We start from the raw sequence: 10,609 nt of genomic DNA, 5'->3' as shown, positions 1-10,609 counted from the left end.
AGCAATACTAATAGACTCCCCTGACTTAGAACTGAGGGTGACTTCTGCTCAGAGTCCAGCACAATTTTTGTTTGGAGAACCATCAGAGGAATTACAACATAACTGTTTAGAGGTAATTGAGACCCAGACTAAGGTGAGACCAGATCTAAGAGATGCTGAGTTGTAAAATGGAGAAGCGCTGTTTATAGATGGCTCCTCCCGAGTGGTAGAAGGGAAGAGAAAATCGGGATATGCAATAATTAATAAGGACTTAGAAATTGTGGAATCAGGACCTCTGAGTCCATCATGGTCAGCTCAGGCTTGTGAGCTGTATGCCCTATGTAGAGCCCTGGAATTATTAAAAGGAAGAAGCAGGACTGTATTTACAGATTCTAAATACGCATATGGGGTGGTCCACACTTTTGGAAAAATTTGGGAAGAAAGAGGTTGGATTAATACTCAAGGGAGGAATTTAATACATCAAGAATTAATAGTAAAGATTTTGAAGGCGTTAAGAGAACCAAAGGAGATAGCAGTGGTACATGTGAGGGGACACCAAAAGGGACTTTTGGTGATTACCGAACTAGAGGAAATAACTTAGCAGCTAAAGAGGCCCAGGAAGCAGCCTTGAGGACTAAAGTTGCCAAAATTAATGTCATACAAACAAAGGAGGACACCAGCAAAGAAGGACGAGAGGAAAGAGAGAAGGAGTTTACCCCAGAAGGACAAACAAAATTGAAGAAAATAGGAGCTAAATTAGAACAAGGAAAATGGGCACTGCCCGATGGGCGAGAAATGCTGCCAAAAGCCTACACCAGGCGATTATTAGAACGTTTGCATGCACAAACACATTGGGGTACAAAAGCGTTAAGTGATCATTTTCTTAAACAATTTGGTTGTATTGGAATTTTTGAAATAGCAAAGCAAATTACACAAGGTTGCTTAATTTGTCAAAAGGTAAATAAGACAGTGTTTCGACAAGCAGCCACGGGAGGGAGAAAAACAGCTTACAGACCTTTTGAGAAAGTACAAGTCCATTTCACTGAATTGCCTAAGGTAGGGAGGATAAAATATTTATTGGTAATAGTAGATCATTTAACACAGTGGGTAGAAGCGTACCCTGTAGCACGAGCTATGGCACAGATGGTGGTAAAAATTTTATTAGAACATTTGATACCTAGATATGGGATAATCCAGTACATTGATTCTGACCAGGGCACACACATTACTTCTAAAATAATAAAACTATTATGTCAATCATTAGGTATTCAGTGGGAATACCACACTCTGTGGCACCCACAAAGCTCGGGGAAGGTAGAAAGAATGAATCAAACAATAAAACAACAATTGGCTAAATTAATGATTGAGACACAAATGCCCTGGACGAAACGTTTACCATTGGCACTTAACAAAAACATACAGTGAGACTGGAATATCGCCATATGAAATGTTCTATGGCATGCCTTATTTTCAAGGAATGCCTCTGGGGAACAATGTAATTGAGGATCATAGTATCCAACAAGATATAATTACCATTGGAAAAAGATTAAAAGAATGAAGAGAGATTGGGATGGTGGCCCAAACACCACCTTTAGGATTTGCAATTCATCAGTTAGAACCAGGAGATAAAATTCTGATAAAAACATGGAAAGAAGGAAACCTATCTCCCCTCTGGGAAGGACCTTTCCTTGTTTTATTCACTACAGAAACAGCTGTGAGAACTGCTGAAAAAGGATGGACACATGTGTCACGAGTGAAAGGTCCAGGGAAGGAGTGGAAGGTCACATCTGACTAAATTGCTGTGGGAATTTTATTGCGGCTACTCCTGTAATAGAAACAGGAGTGAAACATGAAATTCCCACAGTTGCTAAAAATCTACTTGTAAATCTTGCTGAAAACATTGCTAAGTCATTGAATATAACTAATTGTTACGTTTGTGGTGGAACAAATCGAGGTGAACGATGGCCATGGGAAGCTATGGAGAGCAATATAAGTAATCCCCAAGTTTGGAAAACAATGGGAAAGGGTAATAGGAAACAACAATGGGTACTCCAAACGAGTATCATCGGAAGGAGTTGTTGGCAAAAGAAGAACAGGAAAAAGGAGCTGGAACTAGAATTTGTCCTTGGTGTAGAAGGTGGTGTTTATTTGTAAGAACTGCAGGCTAACTGGCAGTTTTCTGTAGCCATAAAGCCTTGCAAATAAAGAGGATCGCCAGGCTCGGGCAAGTGCTCAGGTCTGGACAAACCACTGATCTAGCAAAGCTCTGGCCTTCACAAGCAGTGCTCAATTAATTTGGGTACTAAGAAAGCACCCCCTTAAAGGAAGGAAGAGGGCAAGACCGGAGGGGAACTGGTGTTGCGGCTTAAAAAGGGTCTGCCAAGGGCTGCAACCCCTTTGGGCTGTGACCGCCGACCACTATGGCCCTGACCGGACCTCTTCTAGTTCTACTTGGGGTGAGTTCCTTGACTCTGACTACGGCAAATAACTGTAGTCAATATTGGAACAAGTCCAGCTGGGGTTTACCCCAGAAAAATGGGAAAACTGAGGACCTTTTCTAATTGTACAGCCCGTACGTGTAATCAACAATAAAACCTAGTTTTTTCCTGTTACCCATAAATTAGGGAGAGCGACTAGGAGTCCAGGCGTATAACGAATGGCCTCCTGAGAGATAAACTTGGAATGGAATCAATCTAGGAGGATTTTGGGGAGATTTTATGGGTGGTGATTGGCTTACTAAAATCGGGATAGTTGTATTGGGGATATGTGGGGAATTGTTACTAGATTAATCTACTCGGTTATACAAGGAATGCAGATATCTGCAGTACTCAATTGGAAACGAAAACACGAATCAATACTATAAAGAAAAAGATGGGGGATTGTGAAATATGTTCATCTGATTCGTGTGATGAAGTGTAACCTTCTGGACTTTTATGGATTTCTCCTGCACCATAAAAAGGGGTATTTTATAGGAGAAAGTTAAACTACTTGGCTGGTATATCAGCTCAAACCAGTTTGACCACTGACCGCATAGTATTGTGTAAAGAAAGTGCATGCATACGGTTTGGGGTCATCCTGGGGGCACGCCGAGGAAAATTCAAGGAGACTCTAGCAGGAGAAGAGGGCATGCGCTGAAGAAGACACGCCTGTTCATTAACATGTATTAGCAGACAGGCCTATTCATGAATATGTATTAGCGAACAGGATCACGCTGAGGAAGATTCGAGAAGATCCTAGAAGGAGAAGAGGGCATGCGCCAAAGAAGACACGCCTGTTCATGAATATGTATTAACGGACAGGATATAAACCAGGAACAGGAGCTGTACCGCGTATGTCTTGCTGGAGCGGAGACTCCCGGCGCACCCAGCGCTGTTTGCTTGCCTCTATTCGCTTAATAAATTGTACATTTGAATTGGAATCCTGTTTGGGACTAAATCATTTATAACACAGATAATTAATCAGACTGAAATTAGCGGTATCATTAGAGGAACATGGAAAGCTTTTAGGGCAAAGCACTCTATAACTACAAATCGCTTGGTGAGATATAATAAAGGTTATCATAGCTTTGTACGGGCGCTTTTCCCATCACGAGGAGTAGTACAGCTATGTGAAATATGTTCATCTGATTCGTGTGATGAAGTGTAACCTTCTGTCCTACGTATCCTTGTATGACCGCAAGCCTAAGTCTAGCAGAGTGGTTAATGTATATAATGTAATACATTGTAAACTTCAATTGGAATCCTGTTTGGGACTCAGACGTTTATCTCAGCTAGAAAAAGCAATAGTTAGCTTGTCGGCAGAAATGGAAATTATCGCCAATTATCGTATACATACGGAGGGGTTAACGGATGGAATTTTGGCCTGTGAGAAAACTGCAGTTAGAATATCAGAAAATGGATGGCTGGGTAAGAAACAGATACTATGCTGGGTGAGAGAAAACAGCCCAAGAGATAAGAAAGTTGATCAAGGTTAGGGGAGGATGGGGAAGACATGCAGTAACGGAGGAATATAAAGCACAATTCACAATTTTGTTTGCCTTGTAACATTCTGCTATTGGCTTGAGCATGGTTGATATGTGACTGCTGGATTATGGTAATATGCCGCGTGAACAAAGCCTACGAACCAACAGACAGGGTGGCTGGGGCACGTGCAGCACGTCTGGCCAGCGGGCGCGTATGCCATAGGCTCTCTGTGTTGAAAGGTGGCAACCAAGGCGTGTTCTGACACTCGCTGGCCACGTGTGTCGAAACTCGTTCCTCTGCAAATGTATAAATACCGGGATTTCCCAAAGGGCAGTGGGCCGGTGTACGGCAAGGCCACCGTTGCCTCCGTGGGGACGCCCACGTAAAGCTGGCACCTACCGACTGCTGGGCTGAGTTCGTGGTGCAGGACGATAGAAGAGTGTACAGATGGTCTATCTTCCTCACAGTCCTCGGGTTGCGAATGAACCATCAGGTTTTGTTTATAGATAAACAAAAAGGGGGTGATATTGGGATCACCCTGCATGGCTCGACCTTAAGGAGAAGGAGCTGTGGCATTGAGAAGCTGGTAAACAGCCGGACACCTGCAGGGCTCAACCTTGAAGAGAAGGAGCTGTGGTAAACAACTAAGAAGAAGCAAAGGAGCGCATGGACATACAGAGGCGACCAATCCTGCCTCTGTGAGAGTCGCGTGGACTTAAAGCAATAGCCAACCGGGTAGCACTTTTAGGTGCGTGAACGGGCTGTATTTGTGTAAAAAGCACGCTACGCTAACAATAAAGATCTTTGGCCTGAAGCCCTGCCACAGTCCGTGCCCTATTACTCCACACTCCTGAGCAATTTTTTCTCCAGGCTTAACGGTCCCAGACCTCTCAGCCTTCCGTCCTATGGAAGATGCTGCGGTCCCTTAAATCAGCTTTGTGGCCCTTTGATAGCCTTGCTTTAGCAGGTCAACAACTTTCTTGCACTGGGGAGCCCAGCACTGGACACAGCACTCCAGATGTGGCCCACCGGTGCTCAGTGGAGGAGAAGGTTAACTTCCCTCCATCTGCCGGCAATGCTTTTCCTAATGCAGCCCAGGAGGCTGCTGGCCTTTGCTGCGAGGCTGCCTGGCTGGCTCATGCTCAGCTGCTTGCCCTCCAGGACCCTAAGGTACTTCTCTGCAGAGCTGCTATCTAGCCAGTCAGCCCCCAGCATGATGTCCACAGTGTGGCTGGATGACAGGCTGTCCTCCCCCGGGGACTTTCTCAGCAGCAGCTTGTCCTTCTTGGAGATCGACTTCACCTCTGTCACAGGCCCCACGCATTGCTGCAAGAGTCACCTGGGACAACAAACCCCTCTCCTGCCAGGGCTGCACAGCCCAAGGCCGTTTTCTGTCTGGTCTTGGGGACTGCAGCTTTTGCTCTCGTTGTGAGAACCTCCTTCATCATTATGTTGCCTCCTGCCATCCACTCCAGCACACATCGGCTGTGAAGCCTTTCCACACAAAGAGGGCCAATCTTTTGGTATCAGGTGTCCATGTGACAAATCTGCCCTTGGCCCTGGTGCCACATCTGAGGTGCTACAGGCCTAATGTGCACCAAAGCCCACAGCCTGGAGCACAGACAGCAGGAGGACAACATGCCATCGCAAAGCTGTGACTTTAGGGGAGCAAGAGCCAAGATGGAAAAGGACAGCTCCCACAGCTTTTGTGACTGACGGAGATACAACATCTTTAGGTGAGACTAACAGGGAAGGCGAGAAGTGGAGGATGCCCTGCTTGCTACCAGAGCAGGTCAGATGTGTGGATGTTCTCTATGGGACATGCAACAGGATGTTGCGTGTGGGTCAGCTTCTAACTGTGCCACCCAGTCTGAGGCTCACCTGGACCTTGTACTCCCAAAAGAGGAAAAGTTGGTCAGGGATGGGAAGACCAGTTTCAGCCTTGGTTGTAGTCAGCATGAAACTGTGGTCTCCCAGATCTGCACAGAAGCGGGGAAGGAGAGTAGCCGAGCACAGACCCTGCACATGCGGGAATGAGAACTTGGCCTACTGAGGGCACTGGCAGGTGGGATCCCATGGGGGCAGTGTCAGGGCCCTGAGAGCATCCACAGGCCTTCAGGACCCTAATCAGCCTCACCTGGGGCCTCCATCCACACCTCTGTCCATGGGCCCAGGAGACCATTGAAGACCAGGCCTGAGTTTCAGCCCCAGCTTGATCGATGCTCTAGGTGTACTGGTCTCCAGACACAGCCTTGCCTGTCCATCGACCTTGTTCACTTGTACGTGAAGAGTCACTTCCCAGCTTGATTCTTTATGGGGTGTACAATGGATGACACTGTGGCCCTCCAAGTGCCAGAGCCCAGGTGAGTCACAGAGGCCTAGGGCCTTTCTCCTTCCTTTCTTCCCATCACTTGATCAGCTTTTGGGAGGAGAGGAAGGAAAAGCAGATGAGGTTTCTGGGTGCCAATGACTGAAAGGATGGAGCAGAGCCATCACATGTGAAATGATCTAAAGCCTAGGCTAGTTCAAAACTGTTATCTTCTGTTCCTATATCTGAGGCCTTCTATCTTCAGGAAGAACCTGGAAGCTCCGAGATCCCTCCATCTTCCCCTCTTTTAGCAATTCAGTTGACAGTACCCACGTCAGAGGCTTTCCTTCAGTTCTGTTTACAGTGTAAAGCACCCCATGGTCTGGAGATATGGCAGGATAGTTGCATAAGGATCCCACTCCTTTGGACAAGAAGATGGATGTTCCCGGGAGGATGGATGTTCTCAGGGGGCATGACGTACCAATAGCTGTGTTCAGGGAGCTGGTCAAAGGCCTTGTCTCCATTTCTGTAACGGCGGCACAGATGCCTGGTTCATGTGTAAACTCTTTCTCCGGATTCTGGCATTTAGCGAGCAAGCTGGTCTGACCTCAGAGCTGGCCCTGCTTGGAGCCAGTGCAACACCAGAGACCTCCTGACCCTCCTTCCACCCTGAATTGTCCTGTGATGTAGAGACCCTCTCCTCCAGCTTAGTCTCTTCTCATATGACATGTGGCAAGGCACAGGCCTGTTGGGAAAGAGACTGCTGCGAGGGGGTCTCTAGTCCAGCCTCCAGGCTGGCCGTGACTTTGCGGCGCTGAAACTTGAAGAGCTCCAAAGGTGGAGATCATGGCAACGCTCCTCCTAGTCCATTTTATTTTTCCTGAGGTTCAGCCTAAAGGTCCCAAGAGGCAGCTTGTGGCTGTTCCTTCTGTCGTATCAATGGTGACTGCAGAGAACAGGTTGGCTCCGTTATCCCTCCAGGCAGGTGCAGGCTCTTGCTAGGTAAACCCGTGCCTCCACTTCAGTAGGCTACAGACACCCAGCTCCCTCAGACTCTCCCCACAGCTCATCCTTTAGGCCCTTCACTTCAAGTTGGCAGACCTCCTCCAGACACTCCACTCTCCTTTCGAAATGTGAGAACCACTGACTCATATGGCATTGTCACAGTTCCCAAATACTTCACCTCAGGACACTCCTTAGTCAGTCAGGTCCCTGTCCATGCTGCTGCATGGAGTTGTTTCTGAGCTTTTCCTTCAAAACCTTGAGGTTTCTGCTGGCCAAATCCCAGGTGTGCCAAGGTCCCTCTGGACTGAACCTCCAACAGTCCAGCTTTTAAAGTATGCGTGCCAACGGCCATCCTGAGTCGTGGTGCCTCTAACAAGATCAGAACTTAAGTAGCTGCAGGACACTACAGAGAAGAAAAGAGTACTGGCGTTAAGTTGAGTTGCAATGCGAGGTAGAAAGCACCACAGTAACCACCGCAGAGACACCAAAGGAGGGTTCAAAGTGAGCAAATGCAGGGCCACTGGATAAACAGTGAAAAGTCCTTGGCTTTTTGCATGGGTGGGGATAAGGATGGTTAAAGAGCAGGACTTGAGAGGTGGGAAAAGAATGAAAAGGGAATGAACGGTGAAGCAAAGGAAATAACCAGGGCTGTTTGGGGATACCTGTGAAGCAGTCCTGCATCTGAGCAACACTGCCTGGAGGAGGAGAAGACAACTTCAGCTGATCTGACTATGCCAGCATCTGACTTACTTCCATGGTCACGGGGAACCTGACAGCTTTCCCTACTGTCATCAAGGGCACACCTAGAGAGGAAGGAACCACAGCATCATTTAGTTTTCCACTCTCCTGAATGGGACCTCAGTAGGTCTCCAGTCCAACCTCATGCTCACAGCAGAATCGGCTACGGAGTCAGACCACTTTGCTCAAGGCTTTGCCACATGGGGGCTGGAAAATGTCCAAGGACAAAGACAGGAAAACATCTCTGGGAAACCTGCTTCAATGTTTGGATGCCCTTATGGAGAGAAAGATTGTCCCTATCTCCAGCCTCAACATTCCTTATTTCAACATTTGACTATCGTCTATTATCGTCCTGCCAAGCACCACGGTGACAAGACTGGCTCCATCTTCCTGAAAACCTCCCTGCAGGGACTGGCTGGCTGCTATGAGGTTCCCCAGACCTTCCCTTTCCCAGGCCGAAGGCAGCCCTTTCCCTCAGTTTCTGCTCCCCAGGCAAGTGCTGCAGCCCCTGCGCATCTTGGCAGCCTCCCACTGAAGTCACTCCCAGTTGTCAACGTCTTCCTTGATGTGGTGGATTGACTCTGGCCAATAGCCCGGCAGCCACGCAGCCGCTCACTCTTTCCCCCCCTTCCCCACTGGGACAGGAGAGAGAACAGGAAGAAATAAAGCACGGAAAGTTGTGGGTCAAGATAAAGACAGCTTAGCAGGTGAAAGAAAGAGATTTTTTAAAAATCAACAAGCAATAATAATAACAAGCAACGCAAAGGCAACCACTCACCACCTCCCACAAGCAAAAATGATGCCCAGCCAGTCTCCACACAGAAGACTCTTTGAATGAAAAAACGTTAATGGAGAAGCCGCTGCCTGAGCATTCACACACCAATCAAGGAGTTGCACACACACCACCCGAGACTTTAACTGCTGGGTCTGGAGTCCCTTTGCAGCAGGAGACTCCAGTGAGCCGACGTGTGCGCCTTTCGACTGTACACACACACACACACACACACACACACACACAGAGTCTCTCTTGGGTGCTTTCTCTTCCCTCAGGCTCAACCCTAGGTTTCCTGAAGCAGAATCTCTGACATGACGTATACCAGTTGAATTTATTAAGCGGTACAGTGGTGAAGAACAGCTTGAGCTGAGTGCCTCTGGAGACGGACCCCGAACCAGAGACTCTCTGGACAATTATACCCTTACAGTCTAAGCTCCCCTCCCCTTGTGAGACGGTTTAGTCCAGTTGGAGTATTTGGGTCTGGGGTCTCCTTTTTCCTCATTGGATCCTTTCACTGTCTCCAAGCGGGCCGTTCTTTTTCTTTTCTCGATGAGGCAACCTCTGCTGATGGATGTGGCTATCTTATCTTTCTAATTTACACCAGTTTCAGGGCCTTCCCTCACGCGACTAAGTAAGAGTTCAGTAGAACTTCATCAGTAGCTAGGTGGAAGTTCACCGCTTATGAAGGTCTAAGGCCTTTTACTAATGCTATGCAAGGGATTCCATGTGAACTAGGAAGTGATTCCTGTAACAAAAATATTCTAGTTCCTTCTTCCTCTGTCCCAGCTTTTATTGCTCAGCACAACGTCGTACGTTAGAGAATATCCCTTTGGTCAGTTGGGGTCAGCTGTTCTTGCCCATCTGCAGCCCACTCACTGGGAGGGAGCAGAGAAGGCCTTGACACAGTGCAAACACTGCTCAGCAATAGCCAGAACACTGGTGTGTTATCAACACTGTTTAAGGCACAAATGCAAAACATAGCACCACACAGGCTGCTATGAAGGAAGGTAACCCCATCCCAGCCAGATCAGTACACCTGAACTGGGGCCCTAAAACTGGATATAATTGGTTACAGGTGGTCTAACAAGCAATGAGCATGGGGAGACAACCACTTCCCTCACTCTTTTGGCGAGGCTCCTCTTTATACACTTCAGGACACTGCTGGCTGCCTTTGCTGCCAGGCCACACTGGATCAAGTGGTTAATGTCTTTTGTAGTTAATAATTCTAATCTTTCATATATTTTCACCTGTGCTGATACAATGACCATTTCTGAAGTAATGTTTTCAGCAGACTGTCTAGACAAAGGCCCTTTCCATTATTCTCCTTCCCTTACTCTTTGTTCATTCAGATACTTCCCACCCACACTGCTGCTTTGAGCTTCAGGGACTAAAAGCCTGCCTGTCTTTCAGTAGTATAACGGTATCTTTAGCCAACTCTTTTAATTGTATCTACCTTTATCTATCTATCTATCTAAAACATTTCTCGTAAGATCATCCCTTGTAGAAAGGCGACCTCATTAGAGGCAGCTTGTACTTAGTATATGGTTGAGGAGTGTTTTATTGCTTAAGACACTTGATCGTGCTTTACTTTGCTTTGCTTGCAAATGGGAAACATCCTTCTGTGCCTGTGTGCAGCCAGTCCTCTAAGGAAAGTGGGTGGGAGATGGTGCAATGGAGCTCTAACATTCAGCTCCCAGAGTTCAGAGAAGTCTGATGAAGGGAAAGTGATGTAAATCCCAGGTGGCCAACGACAGATGGGGAGTCTGGGGAGGTGAGGAGCAAGGTTGTCCACCCAGTGTCAGATCTCAAGGGACTGCTTTTCCTACCTGTCCAGACCTCCTC

The sequence above is a fragment of the Phaethon aethereus genome (genome assembly GCF_964289735.1).
Source record: "Phaethon aethereus genome assembly, contig: HAP1_SCAFFOLD_218, whole genome shotgun sequence".
Taxonomy (NCBI): domain Eukaryota; kingdom Metazoa; phylum Chordata; class Aves; order Phaethontiformes; family Phaethontidae; genus Phaethon; species Phaethon aethereus.
Note: the sequence above shows the minus strand (reverse complement) of the source record.